Genomic DNA, 24,109 nt, shown 5'->3' on the forward strand with positions numbered 1-24,109 from the left:
ACGAGAATAATTAATAGCAATATCGGTCCATAGAATAATTAAAATTGTGTTTAATTTGGGAAATACTCTATTAATTTAGGAAGAGCTATTAGATCCCGCTCTGTGTAACAAATGGACCGGAATACATTATAATTTACCGGTCATCAAATACAATTCCAATCCCTTTTAGCTTTATTATGAATATGTAAAATTGCTTTTAGAATTTACATATGGAATTGATATTTGCATGGTTAAATAGCCTTTGTGAAATATTTTAGAAATAAAATTCAAATTACAATTAAAGCAACTTTTTTTCTGCAATATTATGCCATTTATCCCCGTAGGGGTAGACAGAAGAGAACAAGTGCAATGTAATGCCGCTATACAATGTACACCACTCTTGAGTTATAAATCCTATATAATAAGGGGTGAGCCTATTTAAAAGCGTCTTGTTATAACTTATTTGTTTACAAAAGTCAGACATTAACTTTCTATCAAATAATACTTGTATGTCAATATTACCCCAAAACCCAAAGTCTTTCTTGACAATATTACGCCACAATAACAACTAAACTTAAAAAATGTTAGGCACAAATAAATGACTGGACATCACAAACGATTGGCCACTGCCGATGCCGTTTACAGGCATCAAACTGCACGTGCCATTTGCATGTCATCCGCAATCGTTCTGAACGTGACGAGAACACTTATGTATGACATTCCAAGCGCATTTGCATTAAACAATTGACAATAATCGGTAGCTAACCGCTTCGAGTTTAGTTCTACTGTGAATGGAGTTCGTTGTTATATGTGTAGTAAGGTTATAAAGTTTAGTGGTTGTGATAGTAGGACTTGTAGGAGAAAGAAGGAGAGGAAAAGAGAGTAGACATAAGTTTATATTACATACAAGTCTTGATCAAGATCAAAAATACACTCGATGTAATCAGGCGCAAAATAAGTAAAGTAAAAGAAAATAGTGCCTACACAATGTTATGTAGGTTTACTATTATAAGGTTTGTAGGTAAAATAACAAGGAGAGATGAAGTACCACGTTTTGACAGCAGAAGAACTTATTAGTGTACCATAATCATTGGCGTAAATTAAATGAACCTCAGATTCGAGTCGGGATATCCCAAACAAGAAGCTAAAGCATTTTTAAATAACATATTATAATAATATAGCCTTGAAGACACACAAGTTTCTTATAAGACTTTTCACAAAAATATAAAAGACTTCAAGACCTTCAATCATTGGACTTTACGCCTTCTCTACACAAGATGCCTGCTTTAGAAACGTATAATCTTTCAAGATTTGAATGGAATTCAATAAACAATGAGTACTAAGGGGTCCTACTTTAATCAATGTACAGAACACGTGGTTCATAGTGGGACCAAAATCTATTAAGATTCCTTTATAATAATCTCTCTACGTTAATCACCATCATCATCATCATCATCTTAGTTGTACTTAATACAAACCCACTTTTCACAAGTCCCACGTAATATAGGGTGAGCCTATTGCCATATACCGGACACGATTTTAGGCTCCATGCTACTACTGAGATTTTTTTTAAAGAAGCTTAGCAATACTTTGCCCGACCCGGGAAACAAATCCGAGACCCGTAGTTGCATTTGCAACCACTCGACTAACAAACCAGTCAGTATGCCATAACACGCACTTCTGCCAACCTCTTCGGGGATAAAAGGCGTGACGATACAACAACCTAGAACATTAATCATACATTACAACAATATTATATTTCCGCCATTACTGTACAAAGCTATGAGCTACAAGTTATATAACTAAACAATGAATATTTACAAAATGGACTGCAGTGAGCAGCTGTTTGTTATTTTCCAGTGTGTTTCCACAAACACTACTTACACGCGTCGGGACAAACCACTCAGCTTCGAGTCCTTTATTGTTTTATAATTTAATTAATGAATATCCTTGTCTAACACACGCTGTGTCAATTTACACTGGGTTTGAGTTTCAGTATTTGAGTTGTGATTCTGACATTTTACTCTCAGTTTTGAATGTTTCCATGTAGGTACTTTATTAAATTCTCGTAAAATGGGTATTGTTACAAACATGTTTTTTCGTAGTAACCAGTTTTGGCAATAGGCTCACCATCTATTAACCAACTTAAATTGAGAAAAGTGGGTATATATTATACAGTGGCATTACGTGCCATAATGTGTACGTTTGCCTATACCTTTGGGGTTAAAGGCTTATTTTCGTACTTTAGATGAAATCTTAATAATATTGATTAACCTTTTAGATATCATAGAAAATTATTGACTACTATTGAGAAATGCAATGACTATGAACATTACTTTTATAGTAATTTAGAATAGAATTTAATCAGTTACGTTAAACCACTGAATTCATCTAACATCAAAATCTTAATACGAAAAGTTAAAACCATAAAACAACCTTTACAAAATAAATAAACAACAAGCTCATTTCAAATCAAAATACGAGACAGCTCAATTCCCCGTACGCTTTGTGAGCTTACCACCAGTGTCAAGTATTGGACAACATATTGCTATTTATTTACCTCAGAGCTGTCGCATGTAGACTGACCAATATACCGCTAGGCAAAGCCACCACCAGTCGCTTTCATGCCACTTTATTACTGCGAAACAAATAGAAATGATGGAAGCAGTAATAAATTTGCTGGTCAGACCAAACTGCTATATTTGCGGTTATCGCTACGAATGGGGGTTTATTAATTTTGTATTACCTACCTAGTGTGGTTAGGGAACTGTTTTGAACAAGGTTTAGAACTGGTCTTTGAGTTTGTAAAATTATTACGGGATGGAGATTTTGTGTCATGTAGAAACAATAGGCGGTTTGCTATAGGTAATGGATGAATATATCTACATTGCAATATCGTACAGGATTAATACAGTGTTCCCTCAGCCGAAAAATCCTTTGGCTTTTGATATGTAGATTTTGTTCGGCCCCAAAACTGAACTCAGTCACCGTAAGCTCTGTCGGGTTAACATAAACAGGTTTAGTTTAATCAAGTACCTATATAAACTGCCATGTACCATAAAACATTAGCTCACGAAATTGTCAATTAGTCCGTTCCACAGGAAATCAATACTAAAACTTTATTTATATGTTTTAAAAATAACTATAAAATGTTGAACTCGAAATCATTTTGCGATATAAAAATCAATGTTTCTACAAATTATCGGTATGTTTATTTGATCTCGAGCCAAATGACGCTGATCTTGCCGGGTCATTAATAAAAATAATTACAAATCATTTTCTGAGTCATTTTCTTGTAAACACATGTATATTTCAAAGTTCATAGACAGAATATTGAGAAATGGAGAAACATTTTACGAACAAATTAAATACATACGACTATTCTACACAACATTTTAATCATCGTCAAGACCTCGAGACATTGTCCACTGCTGGACTAATAGGTCTCCTCATCATGACAAAATTTGCCACTACCTCCTCGCTTGTCAGGCAGGCACTAGAAGTCACAATTTAAAATGTCGTTTGTCAGAGAACGCCATATTTAACAAAATGGAATAGGTACTTTATCTCAAAACCGTAAGAATTAACGAAAAGTATTCTCTTCTATGTATGTAAATTCTAAGATATTTTACTGAATATAATGTACAGGCTTAAAGCCATGAGCTTAACTAACTGGTGTTCAGGCTAGCTACCTGTTTGATGCCCACCTGTAAGAGCGGTTCCACTATACATTTCAGTAGAGTAATTTTGACTAATAGAAAATGTAAGGTTATTTTTGTGATCAAATATAAGGAAAAGCCAAGTATTAATATTACTAATCAAACAATTGACATATCCATTTAATAAATAGCACTAAAATAATAGCTTCAAATATGTGTTTAGGGATCATTTTTTCAACAGACATCTTCATAATTGATTATTATATTTTTCGGCTTATTCACGTAATATATTTGACAGTGAACTAGACTAGTTTCACGCTGCGTTGCTATTTGAAACTAGTCGTGTTCCTCGTCAAATGCTTACGTGAATAAGCCGAGTAAAAAAAAAAAACATTTAGTATGTCTCACAAAATTATAATATAATCATCAGTATTATCATTTCTAATCAGTATTAGTTCAGCACTTCATCTCATCTTCAGCTCTTAACATCGTTAGTTGAGTATTAACTTCGAATACTTGGCACTTAGCTCCTAATAATAATCCTGCTAAATTGAGTGTGTCTCTGAATGCACCCTTGTGATTAGTCTATCGACCAGCTAATTCCTAAGCACTTGTGACTACTAGTAAGTGGTTCTCACCTGGAATGTGGTCAATGGCAGGTCAATAGCTCTCAGATCAGGTATCAAATGGGTCTTTGTTGTTTAATGAGCTGATACTATGATACTATTGTTTAAACTTTGCTTTGGGTGTAGTTAAATGTCAGAGGGTGTATTTCTACCTATAATGTACGCCTCATTCTTAAAAAAAATGTTTTTTTTTCGATTGCACAAAATTCGTAGAAAAAAATACACGTTAAAATTTTTCCGCACTAAAAGTTAACTCAGTTTGCCTCTGGTGACATATTCGCGTATCAGCGAAAAACTTTTTTGAAAATAAATGTCCCTCTCTCGGCCACGCACCACCGAGGTGTCCACGAAAAGGTAAAAAAATAGCCGCTAAAATAAATGTCATGGGTTCGTGTCATGTTCGAAATTTGAACGGGTTTAAAAAGTTATCGGGAGCCTGTGCCTGACCTCGTTTCGCCAGAGTCTATAAAAAAGTTCGCCACGTGAACAGTTCGGATGTAGGAAAAAGAAAAAAGAAAATGTCTGACGGGGATGTTGCGTTCGTTATCGGATCTCACACCGATTAAAAAAAGTTAGCTGTTCGTTAAACTTCGTGCCTGGCCTGTCCCTCAATTTTCAACGAAATAGTTTGCCCGGTTTTTATTGGACAAAAAGTCTCTGATCCCCTTCAAATTTTGTTTTAACTTTGTTGAGAGCACGAGTTTTACGATTCGATTAGCGAAAATCTGGTCAGTCTGACATTTTGGAAAGAATTCAATTTGTAGCTTTAATAGGATCGTGTAGTTTCAACCGTAAAGGGAGACGTATTTTTTACTAGCTCGTGTGTATTTCTATATGGGGTATAAGCTTTTTAACTTTGGTAAAGCCTATTCGTAGTAAACCAGTGTTTACTCATTTTCCATTTCAATCACAATTCTACAAAATTCTACAAAATACAAAATTATTTCATAAATACGTCATCACTAGTTACTATACATTTACTACTATTACTTTACTAACTCGTTTACCACGTGATTACGTTCATAGAAACAACGAAAAATAAGTACCAACAAACAATTTCACCAAAGCAGGCTACTTTACGTAGTAGCGTGAGTATCCTCGTACCCCATGTAGGGTTTACCCCAAGCGTAACATTGACCTATTTCCCACTCCCCTAATTTTAAGACCCCACCGTGGCTTGAGTGGGTCGATACGAAAACGCGTGGCGTAGACACGACTAGCGTGCCATGTCCCCTTACTGAAATTATAAAGGACGTTTAAAATAACGTAGTTCTGTTTTCAAGGAAATATTTTGCTAAGACAAAGGCGCCACTAGCGATTTAGGGTTTGTGCAAACATATTTTTGATATGTAAAATAAAATTATTGTAATTACGGTGATCGATAAAGCAAATTTTACGGTTTTTGATCACTAACCGATTTCGAAATAATCTCAATTTTTCAAAATAATACGCAAATAGTGTAAATTAATGTGCGAAAATTTATTTTGAACTATTAATTTTTATGTAAATTTCGAATGCATCCCACTTTCACCTGTATTTACGAAGCAAACAGCAAACGTGTATATAAATATTTAACTTTTCACTCTTAAAATTGATGTCTGTTTGTTGGGTAAACTGCAAAAACTGTACACTAACAGTCATTAGATTTGTTATCAAAAAGCATAGAATATTGCGGATTGAGAGGCTTAAAGGCTTTTAGTACCGGAATTCATAGTGCCTCACAGAGGTGAGCGAGAGTCAACAGCATGGAATGTGATACTAGATGTGAATTCTTTTTTACTTCTGTTAAATTCTGCTTCTAAATGAAACATTGGCAAGCGATCGAATAGTAAATTGGAAATATATTACACATAATGTGTTTATTAAAAAAATAATTTTGTACTCTTAATATAAAATAATTAACGATATCGGAAATTTTATTTTATTGAAAAGTTCATTTCCAATATTCCTTTTAAAGAAATAACCTTCAACATTCGTTTAAATTAAATAAATCACTTCGTATATTTTCATTTTAAAAAATAAGTTGTGTAATATAATATATTTTCTCTTTTCCTTTGAGCATTGAAGACCCGCAATAAGTAAGTAAAATTAATTAATAGTGTACTTAATTTATTAGGGATTCTAGTACCGTTTAAGAGCTCCTAATTAAAAAATATTATGAGACAAATCTTTTTCTCGGTAATAGCGTACATTCTAAGCTCGTTCAAAGCATTTGTTTATCGAAATGGCTTTAGTAATTAACTGTAGGTATTTCAAGAATTGCTACCTTACTTACTGATAAACTAAAGGTTATTAGTTAAGTTCTCTTATCATTACTAGTAATGGGTTAAAGTTTAACGTGATTGTCATGAGTAGTACCGAAATAATTGGTTTCCATATATCAAAGGAGAGATGGCAGTGAGAGGAAATCTTGGTATGAACAAACGTACATTTCATCATTTTCAGTATATATATTTTCAGTAGCCATTGTTTTTATTAGTCGTTACATTTTAGACAGAGTGGTTTTAGAATTCTTCACCACTCCTCACGCACTGCAGCCTTCCTCGTGCATTGGCAAATTAGACAAATGAGTGCAAAGTCAAAGTCAAAGTCAAAGCATTTATTTCAATTAATCCTAAATAAGGCACTTTTGAAACGTCAAATTGAATTGTCCGTCAGTCTGTCTGTCAGTGAAGCTAGGTGCAGTTTTAATTAGAACCGTCCATCGCATCAGTGTAGTAATAACTAACAGCAAAGAGCTTACTATTAATTAAATAAAACTGAAAATAGAACTAATAAGCCTCTTTCCTCAGCCTCCTATAAGACTAGGCGGGAGAAGATTGCCATTTTTATTTAATTACAGAGAAAACCTGAGTGCCGTTATGGTTGCGTTTTATTACATTTCCTCACTACTTAAAAGCTTATTTTTCAAGAGAAAATATCGCGAATAAATATGTTTTAATTGGGTCGTGGCTGATGATGTAGTAATATTATTATCAGAGCATATTTTTATAAGGTATATCTTCTCCCCGCAACGTAAAATAAATTAACTACGGCGGTACTGGGTAAAACAACCGGGTATCGTGGTGAGTTCATACGTGTCTTATTACCGGTTTTTTCCAATACCGGGTATTATCAAGGTTAATTTTTTTAACCTGTTTTTCTAATCTACTTCAGCTTTAGCCTGCTAAATACAAATGGGAGGAATTCTTTTTTCTTGTTATGTACCTATAATACGATTCCAGTAATATTGTATTGAAAATATACACATAATATGTAACTATAAAGTTTTAGCAGAGAGTAATAGAAAAATGGCACAAAAATCTATATAACTAACAAATTTGTTCACTTTGTATACGTATACTATTACTACGTTTGCAAGCCTTTATAGGTAAATATTTGAAACCCCTTTTCCATTTTATTGACTTGGAAAATACGCTAAATAAAAGCTTTATTGAATGAAAAAATAAAGCTGCATTTTCCTACAAAAAAATGCAATTTCATGCGTAAAATTTTCAGTACAGACTAGATGTTTTAGGAAAAAAATGCACCGTTTGTTGTTTTTGAAAATAGGAAGCTCAAAAGCTATATAAACCGCGTTTAGCTGAAATTGCTCAACGTTTTAATTGTTCAGGATTTTTGAAAATCTTTTTACAAAGAGTATGGTTATATAATACGGCAGTATTTTGAAAGAGACAACAACCTTTATGTATTTTATTAATGGACAAATTTCCAAAGCGTATAAATTACTATACATTGCATTTTGCAATACACTCCATAACATCTATTAATACTAGGCTTTGTTTTAATAAAATAAACCTGTAAATTCCATATACATTTAGTAACAGGTTTTCATATATAAGCATTATTATCTAACGTAAGGATTAATACACAATAGGGGGACCCTAAGGCATAGTCTTACATATCTATATGAGAAATTGAATTTGGGGGTTGCTTAATTCTACGCCGTATGATCGTTGCTCGTACTCATACTGGGATATGGGTTTATTGAATGGTTAAATAGTTTCATTGATATCTACCTCAATCAGTATCTAGACCTTATTAACTTAGTAATAAGTCAATAAATACGAGGTTTCTTTTAAGGGGGGAAATCATCCAATTACTTCTCCCACCTTGGGTGAGGTGGGAGGGAGAGTCATACTCTTACTGACTAAAAACCAACCAGTTCCTTCTTCTACTTTGAGCCGGAGCCTCCGTTATCAGTAAATACGAAGCTACGAGACATATCATTTCAATCGCTTAATTTCATTCATGAGGACCTTAAAACGTGTTATTTTATTTAGTATCCTTGTTTTTTTTTTTAATGTCTCTATTGGCGTGGACTAAATTACCTAAGAAATGAGTGCTAGAATCAAATAGAATACTTGTGAAATTTCTCGTGTAAACTGACTGACTAGCGGTCAAAAGTACAAGAATGTTTTTAAGATGAAAATCAATAAAAATGATAATGTTCATAGTGCGGTGAAGTCGGTTGGTGAATTATTGGATGCGAGCCAAACATATCTTGAGTAAGAAAATCAGGGTGTCAGGGCTATGTGGCTAATGGTTCCTTTCCCATTGAAATAAATGAAGTACCTATCTAAAGATTTTTTTAAGCATTACAGGATAATCTAGGTGTAAAGTAATTTATTATGTATGGATCTTAATTTCTAGTTGCTACTGTTCGAGACTGTACACTACTGTTCGAGATTCGCGAATCGTAGCCGAAATTCAAAAAGGCAAATCATCTAAAGAAACAATACTTTAAAAACTGTCACACAAATAATTGCCTTAAATTCCATTTAAAACAACCACTTTAAGATTCTAATTTCCTATCACGGATGCTCACAACAGAATTACTTCAAAACTGATGGAAAGAAAATAAGTTTCCGTCTGTCTATCAGACTGGGAGATAACAGAACCGCCATCTTGTTAATATTACGTCACAAAATTTGTTACAGCTGAAATTGGGGCTTGTGAAGGATAAAGGAGCTCGCTTGTTGATGATGCATTGTTTTAAGCTTGGATTTTTTAAAATCGAGGACTTTTAATGCCATGGGACGGCTGCGAGCGGGTGCGTGATTATTTATTCTATTCTTCAATAATCAGAGGGCTTAACAAGGGATTGTTGTTGAACATACAAATGCAAAATCGCTTTTAATTTATGCGCTACAGTTATATTTCCATATAAAACTACAAAGCTTCGTTAGGAAGGAAAAATGTAAATACTAAAGTTTTTCTACCCAGTTATGCACAGAGTAATACTCTTGTTAAACGATAGTTCTGGGACTATAATCAAGCGGCCACATTATACCACTTTCCACAACTTAGTGGCACATCAAACAAAGGGTCTGATTTTGTTGTCTAAAACCGTGTAATGGCCAAAAAGAGGCGATCCGCTTCACGTACCAGCAGCGTAACGCCAAAACACCATTGTGTATCGTCAGACCGCATGCTGACGTCATCACCCTTTGAATGCGTACATTGTTTGAGCGCATACCGCGGGCGTATTACCGTAATATACCAACAATTATCACAGTACTACGACCCTTTGAGCAGTAGGGCCATCAACCGTAATTGTGTGGCTCGTGTCCCTCAAAGGATGTACGCTATCATGCACCTCAAACAGCTATTATTTTTCTGCATTGAGAAGAGGCCAATTATTCTCAACTACACGCTAGGAAAATTCTTGTGTAATTTTATGCAGCTTGCATTTCAAAATGGATCTGTAATACGTCTATTTGTGTACAATAGACTGAAATAGGAAGAAAAGTGCCTTTGATGCACTTTAACGATTTCAGTCTAATCTTCTAAAGCAACTATCTATCTCACTCTGAAGTTAGTTCCGAAGAACCGATATCACGCGAGTCAACCCTGAGTTACATGTGTGTGAGTGTTTTAGTTGGCGATGAGTAACCATCCAGCGTGCTGAGTCATAGATAGCCAGTGTAAACAGCGTAAATAATTTGTTTTGTTTGTTTATGCCTAACACACGCGGCCTCTGTGAGGACGCGATTGTACTAGCGTGTGTAATGTATGAACGATTTTATTGAGAGTTTAATGATATTTTATGACAAGTTTAGTGGACAGTAAAGTGTTTAATTACCATTATTTGTATTAAACATTGCAATATGAAATCTAGATGAAATATAACTTTCATTAAATTATGACGAAAATTTTAACAATGTTTTCTTTTGTATTGAAGTCGATTCGAGTCAATTGGTGTTCTATAACTATAAAAGATTCTATTCACTGCACTGAGCCTCAAAGGAAACTTCAGGGGGACAAATAATTGAATTGAGATACCGTTGAAACTGGGCCGAAGAAATCAACGAACTCCCGAAGAGTTTGGAGAAAATAATATCCTTAAATAAATAAATAGGGATCCATTCCTTACTTTTCTATCAGAAACTTTACCAAAGTAATTATAGAAGTTTATTCTCGAATATGTATGTATGTTTGTATGTCAAACTTGTTTAGTATTGTACCGTATAATAATATGTGTGAGATAAACAAAATTAAATGAAACGTATGGCTTGCTTATAAGTCCCGATGTAACTTGAAACTGGTAGAGCTTTTCTCTAATAAGTAGTGGACTTGAGTAAAAAGTAACATACTTTAAGATATTAATTAAGTATAGTAATTTTGTTCGCCTGTGACATTGTACTTATATTTTTTTCTTTTTCTGTTACAGGTACTTATAATTCAATTATTTTATGCTGTTCTGGGGTAAGTAGAGCTGTGCGGTATAGCGGCAAGCGGTCCCGTTGTAACACGGGTTATATTAAAAATTGCGAAAGAGTTAGCTAAGCTAATACTTATTGCGAAAAAAAAATTAAGTGAGTAATTATACTAACAAAAAATTAATGACTATTATTGAAATCTTATTACGTTTTAAGCTGCATGAGTTTTAACTTTTAAGTAGAGTTTTGTGTTTGTATACAAATATGTTGACAAGAAAATTATAAAATGTATAACTATGTAGTTACGTTTTGTACCAAACGACCTATCAGTGTTAGTAAGGATATTTTTTTTAATACTAAAGTGAGATTACTATTTGGTCATGTAAATGAGTGAGCGTAAATAAGATTTTTACCTCAATGAGGTCCAACGTTTTTAAACTTACTCGGTGAGTCGGCGATGCTAATGTAGCTCCAGGTCTTGTCTGTACCCTTAGTATGAGTTTGCTTTACGTTCAACGAGATCGAAACGAAAACGTATTCGTCGCTCTGAGGGTTAAGTACGAGATTGTTTAACGTTTACCGAGACCGTTCGGCACTGTGATTGGCCGACTCCAATAAAATAACAAATCACAGCGACGAACGCGCTGTCATTAAACGTAATAGAAACTCGTACTAAGGTCCCTGTACCCTTACTATAAGTTTACTTTACGCGTTCTCGTTTCGATTTATAAACATAAAGCAATCTCGTACTAAGGGTACTGATTGGCCGGAACGAATGAAACAACCAATCAGAGCGTCGATCGCGCTTTCGTTTCGATTTTGTCAAACGTAAAGAAAACTCGTACTAAGGTTAATGCAAATTTTAGTAGCTATATTAATTAGATAAGTAAGACTTTTTATTCAAAAACGTTATTGGGTGAGCCAAAAAATAGTAGGTTTCATTAAGTATACGTATTACATCAAAGCTTTAGACTTATCTGACCTTATATACAATGTCTAGAACACTAATTAACAGCGTTTACTCAACACTTAACAAGATATATTGTGTTAATACCCATAATTGGGTCCTGATACGCAATTATGAACTCAATCAATACCGGTAAATAACACAATAGGGGCGATATTGGCTCATAAGTTTAACGCAATTCTGATTTTAATATATTTCGTAAAATGATTGAGTAGGAAATTAAGTAAAATATGAAAATAGTTTTGTTTAATTCGTGAGTGGAAGTAATTATATTTTATCGTGTATCTCGGTACTTAAAGTTAAATATAATGTGTTAAGTTATTATGTTTTTTTTATATTGTTCATAGTTTTTATATAGTTCCTTAATAAATCTGAAGTATTTTCATTGCTAGACAGAGGTATACTTTTAAAATTATTTTTGTTAATTCATATTATTCTTAGTTTAATATAAAAAGCGTTAATGTCATAGTGTTTCTTGTTCAAAGAGTATAACGACAATTAATTATTTACCCTTACCTTACATGATTTTAGGTAAAATAGAAATTGCTCAACAGTACCCTTAGTATGAGTTTTCTTTACGTTTAAAGTAATCGTAACGAGAGCGCAATCAGCGCTGTGATTGGCTGGCTCGAATAAACCAAGCAATCAGAGCGCCGAACGCGCTCTCGTTTCGATTACGTTAAATGTAAAACGAACTCGTACTAAGGGTACAATAAATTACTACAAAATGAATAGAAGGACTACATTTTACTGAGACAGATTTTCTCTTTGAAACATTTACTATTCAGTACATATTTGCAGTTAAATAAGGTATTTCTGCAATACTCCTAACTAAGTAAATGAAATTCAAGGAAATTGTATGACCATGAAGTTAGGTCTTGTCTTCGGTAAAGGTTTCTCATAATGACGGTTCAATTTATACTGGGTATGTGCAAGTCTACACGAAACGAGCATTTCTGAGTATGTATTCCTTTGAAGTAAACACTACGTTATGACTGGTCATCAAAGTATACTAATATATCTTTAATTGAATTTTTATCTTATTGTAATAGGATACAGTTTAAAATCGAATGTAGTGTTTCTCTTATGTGGATTTTCTTTCATAATTTTCTATGCTTTCTTTTCTTGCTAACAATTCTAATAACGAACTAAAAATAACTCATTCCCGGACACAGTCATATCTCTAAATATTCGAGCAAACATCGAATCGATAAAACAAACAACTAAAAATGTGTTATCGATACTATCTAAATAATCTAAACTTGTCCTTAAGGTGACCTCTAATCTACGTAATATTTACTAATAGACTATAAGTAGTAGTATTTGTAATCTTATAAGATAATCGAAACCATTTACTAGTTAATAGAAGCCTTAGAGATACGTTTATTACTATGTATCTAGCACTATTCGAATATATGCAATGTATGACTAATTCCTAAAATAAATTTTAAAAAATCAGTCATATTATTTTACTGGTACTGATAACATACGCTAGAAAAATCTTTAAAATCCAAATTCTAGCTCAATTTTTGTCTTACTCCGAATTTAAAACTGTCTTATATGAACAAAACTACTTAAATCAGTTCTACTCGTATATATACACAAACCTTATATGTAATTATTCTCGACTGACTTCACTATTACTAGTAAAATCGATAAATATGAAATGATTTGCAAGTGATTCATACATATGTTTCATTGAGAACTACTGAGTCACCGGCGATTGGCAGCACGGAACAATAATTTATGTTTTAAAAACGGCTATTTCTGTAACATTACTAAATAGATCTTTTAATTTAATTGTTTGAGGCGCACTATAATTATAACTTGTAAATAAATTGGTGTTAAAAGTTGTTATTCCCGATTCCCCAATAACCCTTAAATTCCTAACCCCTGAAAAATCGGCAATGCGCTTGTAACGCCTCTGATGTTTTGGGTGTCCATAGGCGGCGACGATTGCTTTCCATCAGATAATTCGCCTGAACGCTTACCGGCCTATACCATAACAAAAAATCGATTAAACCGATCTGGAACTATAAGTAGTGTAATTAAGACGACTTTCTTTTTCATAATAATATATTATAGGTAATACAATATTAATACATAATTGTGTATAAATATAGACGTTATTAGTTTCTCAATTATACATCAAGCCTATTATTAATAAACCTATTCTACTTATAGAGTGTGTTGTCTTCATTCGTAATTGTAGCATAATGAATTAATCATAGTTTATATTTTTATATTGACAGAGCTTAAGAGAGAATTGGTCTGATGGCCTGATGGTACACGGTGACCATAGCCTAAGTACGTTATTGAGCATATAGGAAACCAATGCCTGTTTTCATCAACAACCAATTCTTAAGTAATAGTTATCTTAGCGTGGCGTAGCACTTAAACTAAGTTCTAAACTTATACATTGTTTATAACTAAACTGTCGTGAAATGTCTCATATCTTACCATATAAGAAGTATTAGGTAATTTTGAAGCATTTGGTGCAAACAACTGAAATTTATTTTAATTTCTACATCAGTACACAATCAGATTAGATAATGATAAGTAGTATTCTCATTCATTGATTTTGATATCACATTTATTTTGATATCATTTCTTCTAAGTAATCTGTGACGAATAAGCAGGTTTGTGCCAGTTGACGTCACATTATTGGTGACCTCACCGGTCTATTTCTTGGACTTACCACCTAGTCAATTATTTAATTTACCGTAAATCTGATGTTTCATTAAAAATAGCCGGTTTGAAAATAAAGTTTACTACACACATAGGTTTCAAAAAAGTATGAGAACTAAATCACAAATCTTGAAAAGTGAATATTACCTGCATTATCCTTATATAAGCACCTCTGCCTACATTTTGGAAATTAAAAGCCGTAAAGTAATATTGTGTTTTTACAGAAATGCAACAACCTCTCATAATTTTAAAAGTCCGTTAAAAAACAAATGAGAATTCAATAAAGAACAACACACTCTATATTTAGAATAGGTTTATTTTTTTTTCTAAAATGTTGCAAGATGCTAAAAGTCGTGTGTACCGAACCGTTTTCCGACCATCGATTTTGCATTCCAATTTTAAATGCAAATAGAAACAAGTGACTAACGATTGTGGAGCGAGCGAAATGTCGAACGAGTTTGAATATCAATTGAGCAGTAGAATGCAATTTACTACAAACTTCTACGCGTTAAATTATGGTTTGAAAAAGTCTAGCGTACATTTTTTAATGTAACTTAAACGTCAGAATATACTACGGTTTTATATTATCTAATAAAATGTGCTCGCTATGTTTTTTTTTACTCTTAATAGCGTGCAATAAAACTATCAAATCAATAACTCGTTTAATCGAATGATCACAAGCAAAAGGATTTTAGGATTTTATAAAACGTTCAAAGAATATTTGTATTAATTGGAAACCTGTTAACAAGGTAATTGAACTTAATGATGAATGAGACTCAGCTTACGACTTAGGAAACCCAATCACATTTTAACATGAGTTCAATACGATTCAAATTTCACTCAGTATTAGTAGTTGCTTAACTCAAAACTTAGTTAGAGAAACATAAGTAAATTGAGATTAGTACGTCATAGCTCCCAAGTATACTGAAATTCGTCTTAAGCAAAGTTTAATGTGTTACAAGTTAACAACTTACAAACTAAGTACATGCCACTGACCTGAATTCCTTTCACTTGGAGTCCCTGTCCTTTGGCACTTAAATCTGTGGACAAAATTAAAAGAATATTAGGCTCACCACCATATTATATGGGATTTACAATATATATTGGAAAAAGTGGGTGTACATTGTAAAGTGGCATTACATGTCATAATGTGCTCCTCTGCCTAACCCATCGGGGATAAAAGGCGTGACATTATAAAAAATGTTATCAATGGTGTCAGATTTTATTAAGAAAAATGTATTAGTCGTGCGCAATGAAACTTCTCTGAGACCTTTGAGTTTGTTTCGGCTTTTCTTCTCAAAATAGTCCATTAGCAAATGCCGACCTCATGTAGATTTCTTTTTGTATTAATTTAGTGTAACGTCAAATACTGCTCTTTTGCAAAATAAATTCATTTAATTTCAAAACAATGAAATTGCATGGAAATTATCAATTAAAATAAAAATAAACTAAACATTGTTATAGTAAAATTAACAAAAAAGAAACACTAATTTCAGCAAAATATGAATGCAAAATATTTTCGCTTGGCTGCAAATTAAAGTCGAAGCCACTTCAGACGGTATCACTAGACTGACAATCCGAGATTTTGCTGAAACAAAACCGAAAACACTTGAATACTGAACAAAGCGGACTGCGAAGTTCACGAGAGGAGTTTCAAAAAGCATTTTAAAGTGGAGTCAGGAGCCATAAAATGAGAAACTGGAATATTTTAAAAAAGCAATGTTGTTGGGGCTAGAACACACTGAGATCATTTGTTTTAGTATCTAAGTACCTACACCAGAGGCATTACAAGTGCGTTGCCAAATGTTGACTATGTAAAAAGCAGTCCCTTGATAATAAGTACGCAAATTAACTTATTACTTTTAAAGTCTAGAAATAACATCACGTCAAAAGCGTGTAGTAATTCATACTGCATTCAATAGCGGCTTTATTTCGAGCCTAACTTAAAACGAACTGCGTAATTAAATAACTCAAACATGTTAAACAAACGATTATTTACTTATAATACGATTTAGCTTTTTTAACTGACTTCCCAAAAGAAGGAGGTTCTCACGTCTCCCGGTATATTTTTGTTTTTTGGTCTATGAATGTACACCGATTAGGTCGAGGTTTATGAAACGATATCTGTGATTATTTTTGTAAAGGATTAGCTGAAATTTGTTTCCGTGCAGTTAGTGCTTAATAACCCTCACAAAAAGAAAATCCTAGTGCAGTCTAAGCCTAAAATTGTATATTCAACATTTCGCTCAATTGTTTTTCATATAAAGACGTGGATACACTCGACGTTTCTTTGTTTTCGTAAAACAAAACCTCAACTAGAATTGTCCTCCGTATGCTTACAATTTTCGAGCATCAATGCGATCCCGAAAGAGGGCATCCGACCTCTCCTCTTTTAATTGGGAGTGCTCTACGACAAAATTGTATCTTCTGACATTTTTACCACTTTTAGTTTGCAACATTATTTGTTATTTTAAATAAAAACGTAGCTGAGGTTTGAGCTGATTTTAATGAGCATTGACATAGTTGTTTTTTTTAAATAATTGGATAAAAAGTTGGCTTTGGGTAAACGTAATTAAAGAAAAGCGAGTTTATGATAGATGCTGTTACGTAATGTTTGCTTCATATACAGTACGTACAAAAAATTACGACTGTTACTTTCAAGTAATAAGAACATAATATTTTCCTTTTACTTTAAGCGCTTATATTTTTTCGGCGAAATATGTTTTGGAAGAGATAATTAAATTTTCTTTTACAATAAATAGGTAAACATTGAGCCACGAGTCACGGAATCGTATGGTAGCTTGTCTCAAAGGAATAAGCATAAATATTGGACTGTCGAATCTTGTATCGTTATGTACTTTGAAAAGAAGAAATATTGGTTCACTGTTGAAGGTACAACGAATAACTTGTCGTTTTCATACGAACCCAATCGAAATAACATCACGATTAAATCTTAGTACATAGCCGTAAAAAACATAATGGACAAAGGCATTAATTAAAAACAAAAACACTACTACCTGCATAGACCTCAAAATACAAATTCTACGCTAGAGTAATTAGCACATTAAAACCAAACAGACAATAATGAGCTCTAATACAATAGACTACTGTTATCGAACCAACATAATGCTTTGTAAGGAAACATATTTGAAATGCCTTTGTAATTAACACATGTAAGAACTTGAAATGTGATTAAATGAAGTGATAATATATTATGTAAAACGTTAGTAAATAGCACTTTTATTCGAAACTTCAACAGCCTGCAGAGAACTTAGTTACTAGTTTGTTTTATGTTGAACGAGATCGGAACTTTACCGCGTTCGGGGCTCTGATTGGCCGGCTTCAATGAAACAACCAATCAGAAGACTAAATGAAATAACGTTTCATTCTTGTTAAGTGTAAAACCAAATCGTACTAAGCCCTTTAGTCTCTGTTATTAAATTTGGAACTCCTAAGGACTATTCTTAAAATACCCGCGGTGAAAATAGAGGCTTTAATAAATGTAATGTGCCATACTAAAAGTTTATTTTATTTAGTTTTTCATAATTTTATATGTTATGTAATAAATTATCGCACTGATTATTTGAAATAAACAGTTTTCTGCAGTTTCTAAATACATTAATATGATCACGCATAAACAGTTTTCTTAATACATTAATAATAATAGTTAAACTAATCGGTTCTGTTAGTAATAATCTTTGTTACTATAAATAGGTAACTTAGCGGTCAGATGATTACACGCTTGTTATACCTACCTACATATATATACCTACATCGTATACTTATACTGTATGTATGTTTATATGTCGTTACATCCATGACTCACATAGCCATGAGTAATGCAGTTAGTTTACAATTATAATCGTGTGAAATTGACATAATTATACATTAAATTTTATATCACAAATTAAGAGATTGAGCATACTTTTCTTGATGTGTTTATATGAACAAAATCATGTCTAATGTCCGATTAGTATGTGTCCCATTATTAAACAGGTAACTGTTTAATAATAACAAATAACATTTTTAAAACTAATTTTCAAAAGCAAGGTATTTAATTCAAGGCAATAACAACAAACACCACCTGATTAGCTATACCAATCAAGCCCTTAATGACATAGCGAATGCAGTACAAAACTAGGAGACAGAACTAAACAAATTAAGTTAATAATCCTATACAGCAGAGGTTGCAATAAGACGTGGATCCCTTACAAACAAGCTTGTTATGAATTCTCTCAATTTTCTTATATAATAATTTTGCAAACTAACTCTATTCAGTGCTTGGCATGTTTCCTTAAGTAATTTTCTACCTGGGATGTTTGATTGGAGTGTAATGGCTAGGGATACGAGTAAACATCTTCCTCTAAAATGAGAATGTATTTACTTGAATAAATCCAGGTAAATAAGGTTGGAAATTGAAGATCATGTTAAAGAGTATCTCTTTATGTTTTAATGTCATCTAATGACATATTTTTTTCATGATATTTTGTATGAATATTTACGGGTATACTAGTTTATTTAATGCATCAAGTTACTTACAGTACGGTATGTTTTTTGTATTAGATAATCAACTTAATTTACAATGTAATGAAGTTGAGAGTCTAATGAAGGTGTGACATAATGCTATGCTAGGATTTGTACGTTTCTTTGAATGAAAAAAAAAACTGGAATGTTATTTGTTTTTTTTGCGGTTTATAAGGTAATAAACGCACAGCTCTGCTTATTCGTTTTTAGTATGTAAGATTAGTATTTATATGTAGTTGTAATTGTTTTATTACGATATGTAATACAGGTACGGATTCACGGGCAAATCTTAGCTTATTACAAACCAAACGTATGTAAGGTTTGATAATGAGTGCAACTGCGGTGCCATACGACTCCTTTATTCCTATTGCAATTGAACCCGTTTTCACTCTGGATCCATACCTGCTTCTAATGAATTAAAAGTAATGGCACTTTCAATTTAGACGGCTTGTTTTAGTAACACTAGTCGAAAAGTCTTTGCGTTGTCATTTGTCTAGGGCCCATAAATTCGCTTCAACATTGGCCCTTAATTTATGGTACAACACAAAACGTCTAAATTAAAAGTGCCCTTAATTATGTGACAACATATACTATAGTACAAGAATATCATGTTAGAATGTGACCGAAGCTCACGATGAAGTCACTAGGGGACCGTAAAGATGATTTGTGGGTCCCCCCCCCCCGTCCCACCTGAGAGGAGCCGTGAGGTAAAAAGCCAGAAGTTCAAGGGTACAAACTAGAAATAGTCTCCGAGAATCGATTCAGAATCATTCAGATCAGAAAACGGTTAGAAGTATACAGGTAAACCTATTTTATTTATATTTTCAAATACTGGAACCTTTGTAGGTGCCTTTACTAACAAATATATTACAGTCAGCGCCGACCAAATTGTTTGTCGTGGGAGTTGTACCCACGACATGTTGCTCAGTAGCCGATGGTTCAGCCCCTGCGTCCTGCAACATTTTTAACAAACTAGCGCCACCTAGCGCCTTCACCGATTGCTCTATCTGAGACCATCGTATCTTTTCTTTTATTTTATAAATAAAAATGTCCTAATCCTTAAACACTGTGATCGAACTCGACACAAATGAATTAGATACATATTAACAGTTTAAACTGTTTTCGGAGTCAAACATTCTGCTGATAGAAACTGTTCTTATTTCGTTGATACTGACGTTTTACATACTAATAAAAATCTTTACAGTACAATAAATTACAAAGAACTACAATGTATAAGTAAGTCTCCTTTATTTAAAAACGTATCTGTTCTTAATGAGATTTCTCCCATTCCTGTAAGGGGTCGAATAAATCTAGTATACTTAACACAAGCTGCCTCATCCAGTCTTTCATGGCCTGGTTTTCTAGGTCACTTGGGCGTTAAACACGCGAGTGATCAAGAGCAACAATAAAGCAGATAAAAATAACTGCTAGAAGGCTTTTTATAGCAAAATATTATTTCTTCTCTTTTTATATTTTTTCTACGGCAGGGGTATGAACAGCCACTTCTGGTCTAATTAACTAACTAACTAAATGGTTACTAACATACACACTGCACACTGCTGCACACTGCCCGATTTAGGGTAAAATAATATTCTCCTATTCTACTGTACCGTACTTGTAATATAGTATGTGCCTACAATATGTGTATGTAAAATTGTAATATAGTTATGTAAACCATACATACACACCATATTTAGTTTTATAATAACAGATTACCATATATAGAAAACCTCTTGGTATTTTGCATTAAATGATTGTGTTTAAATAATTTTATTTAAATAGTTAAAGTTTTTAAGATTATATTAATTATATGTCTAATATTATATTGAAATGAAGTCCAAAATCGATTTGAACAAAAACAGAGAACAGTAGCGTACAATGAGAAAATAAAACTACATAATCTATTTCTTTACACGTGACTCCGATAGATATAACAGTCCCTTTATATACATATTAATCTTGATATCATGTAGATTCGTCCTTACGTTACGCCAGTAATTATAGGTAGTGTATGTACAAGTACCTATGTATTCATAGTTTACAAGTACATATACATCGTACTGTGAATGAATTGGCAAGGAGTTGCATTCATTCACTATTCACGAGTAGGAACCGTGAACATGGTCTGCATATTAAGTAGAGATCAATGGTTGTAATTACGTTTGTGTTCTAAATTGAACTTTAATGTCAGTTAGCACTTTAATTGTGGTAATGTATTTTCTTATTTGTGTGTAGAGGGATTCTTTACAGGGTGATAAGGTTCAAAATCCTTTGTGGGTTAAAAGTGACTTGAAGACTATTTTCCAATTACATTACAAGTAAGGATTAAGCGATTACAAGCTTAAAAGATTTAGGAGTCATAATAAATAGTGAGTTGTAGCCTCAATTTCGATAGCCTAGCTGCTACGCCAAACGTGTAATCGATAGAAAACTTTAGACAGAAAGTGACTGTTCTACCATTGCATAAAATTCTCAAATAATGTTCATCTAAAATTAATTGTGTATATTATGAATAGTTGAGGAATCTAAAACAAACACTCTAGTTCCAGTAACCACAATAACACAAAATAGTAATGATGAAACCATTGCTGCATTGTGTTCTAAATCGGGACGGTTATCCTCAAATATATCTGACTCGTTCTACCCTTAGTTGCCTCCGTATGCCTATCTCTCTTCCTCTAACGACAGCGGATAAATAATGGGAGTGTGGTCATCATTTTGGACTAGGTTTTCCTTGTACAGTTTTAGATTAGGATTTATTAATCATTCTTAGTTATAGAAGTAAAAAAAACAGCTCCCTTTTGAAAATTTTCATCGTAACGAGGTGAATACAGTCAGCGAATCCTCGAAAACAGTTTTATTTTTCTCCACACCAACGCATTTACCAAAAATACTTTCGGAATACTTCGGCAAATTTCGGCTAAACTTCGTAATATCATCGACGAAAACAAAAGCGTGCTATTTTTCTTTTATTTCTCCTGTTTGTGGAAAAGATTTTGCGGTTTTTTTTTCAATATCTTGCGTGGCTTCGTCACCTTATACTTTGAGAAGAACACGTTGTGGGTATATTGGGGTTTTATGACAAAAACTATAGTTTGTTGGTAAACCCATACAAGTAGAACTAGAGTTGTAACTGAATTTTTATACAAAAGTAGTAAAAATAAATACAGAGAGAAGACAGGTAAAATATTGGAAATCCTTTGGAAAATCGTATCTCCGGGAAAATTTTAAATACCTCGCAGGTGAAGGCGAGCATTTGAAGATTTTAAAAGCACCCAAGAAGGCTTTTATCGTCTTACCAATACATTTCCTACGAATGTCTCATGTCTCGACCAGATCTCAAGTTTTATAAGTAATTCCTAACGCATTTCCTAACATGAAAGGTTATTGAAATAGTTCAAACAAAAATAGACTTTAGAGAAGCTTTTAGTTTCAAGTGTTTTCAATTGAAATTGAGAGGAACGTACGGGCTGTTGTTGCATACATGTTTTTGCGGGATCATTAGGTATTGGACTTTGATCATTAAGTCTTTTAAACATATTGGTTTTAATAAAATTAGTGCTTTTACAATAAAGATATAGATAAAATTGCTACAATGCTACTCGTTATTAAAGGACTTATCAGCAATTTTCCAAATTGATCGCTTCAATTTATTATGACAACGTGCGCTGCATCAAAAGGGATTACATTGTCGAGTGTGGCGCTCAGATGGGGTGTTAAAATGACATTTGTTTAATCCAACACACATTAATAAAAAAGGAAGCATAACATAATTCTGTAATACCCTTAAATGTAATTTAATTTGCACACAGTACATTTACACACATTACTTATTAAATGATATATAACACACCTGGAAATAAAGCTTGGAGAAATAACAGAATTATTTCAGCTGGAATATCAGAATAAAAACTTATTATCTTGATTGACACTTTTCATTCAACCATAATCCCGAGGGACTGGAATCCTAGAGGGAAAAATACCTCTACCATGAGTTTAATACAATTTTACAAGGCGAATTTTACAGCGCCCCTAGCGGTCATTTATATAACTAACATTTTTCATACAAGAATTTACGTCGCCGTCGTTTCTATTGAGCCTTGATTAATAGAATTTCTTTAAACTTACGGCAGAGGTAGATAATGCATATTGGAGTTGAAAGGAGCTCCTGATTGCGTAATTATTTACCCTCTTCCCCGATGGGGGGTAATCGAATTTACATTGTTAAAAGGAATCTCTGTCTTTGTTCGGTATGTTACAAGTAAACTCCAATTTCCTTATTATATTTCTACAGTTTGATTGTTATCATGTTATGGGAAGTAGGGGCTGGGCCAATAATGTGCTACCCACTACGCCACCACACCATTGTGCGCGGTCGTTGACACTTTCATACTGTCGCGATATTTAGCGAGTGGGAACGTGTTTACATCCTTACACCTTGATTCACAAACTGCCTGTCTCACGTCCATCCTGTGGAATGGACTACACTTATAGAACATCGCTCTATTTGTTTGTTTACCCTCAAAACGTAGTTTACTGTCGCCGTCCGTTGTTCTTACAGGGACATTGTATCGTTATCCAAATATTTATTGTTAAGCAAATTGTTGTTCTAAGTGCCGCTCCCGAAATACGCTTTTTATTTATTCAAATTCTCCACGACAAGATTACTTGTGTCGTAACAATGTATAGGTTAAAAATACTGCTGACTGTAAACACCTGCTTTTGACAGGTCTGTAGATCAGTTAGGTTGTTATGTCTATGCACTATTTTGGTATGGGACAACATGTAACTGCATGGCGCAGTGCATACCGCTTCTGGCAGACTTATTAACAATTCATCTGATTATTAACATTATGACAAAGCTACTGACGGACTTTCAAATTAATGGAAATGACCTGGTTGGTACCGACAAAAAAATAATAAAAAAAGGTTACTATAAAAAGAATATTGGCGAACGTGTAATAAAATCCCAACCACACTGTGGATAGTCTCGTCAGTAGCTTC

General features: G+C 33.3%; 1 protein-coding gene across 4 annotated transcripts in view; it reads left to right on the plus strand.

Moving 5' to 3' along the window:
- The window catches only part of LOC118282230 (Krueppel-like factor luna), a 137,426-nt gene that overhangs the window by 75,573 nt on the left and 37,744 nt on the right, over positions 1 to 24,109 (plus strand). The window lies entirely within an intron of this gene.

The sequence above is a fragment of the Spodoptera frugiperda genome, chromosome 25, assembly GCF_023101765.2.
Source record: "Spodoptera frugiperda isolate SF20-4 chromosome 25, AGI-APGP_CSIRO_Sfru_2.0, whole genome shotgun sequence".
NCBI classification, from domain to species: Eukaryota; Metazoa; Arthropoda; class Insecta; order Lepidoptera; family Noctuidae; genus Spodoptera; species Spodoptera frugiperda.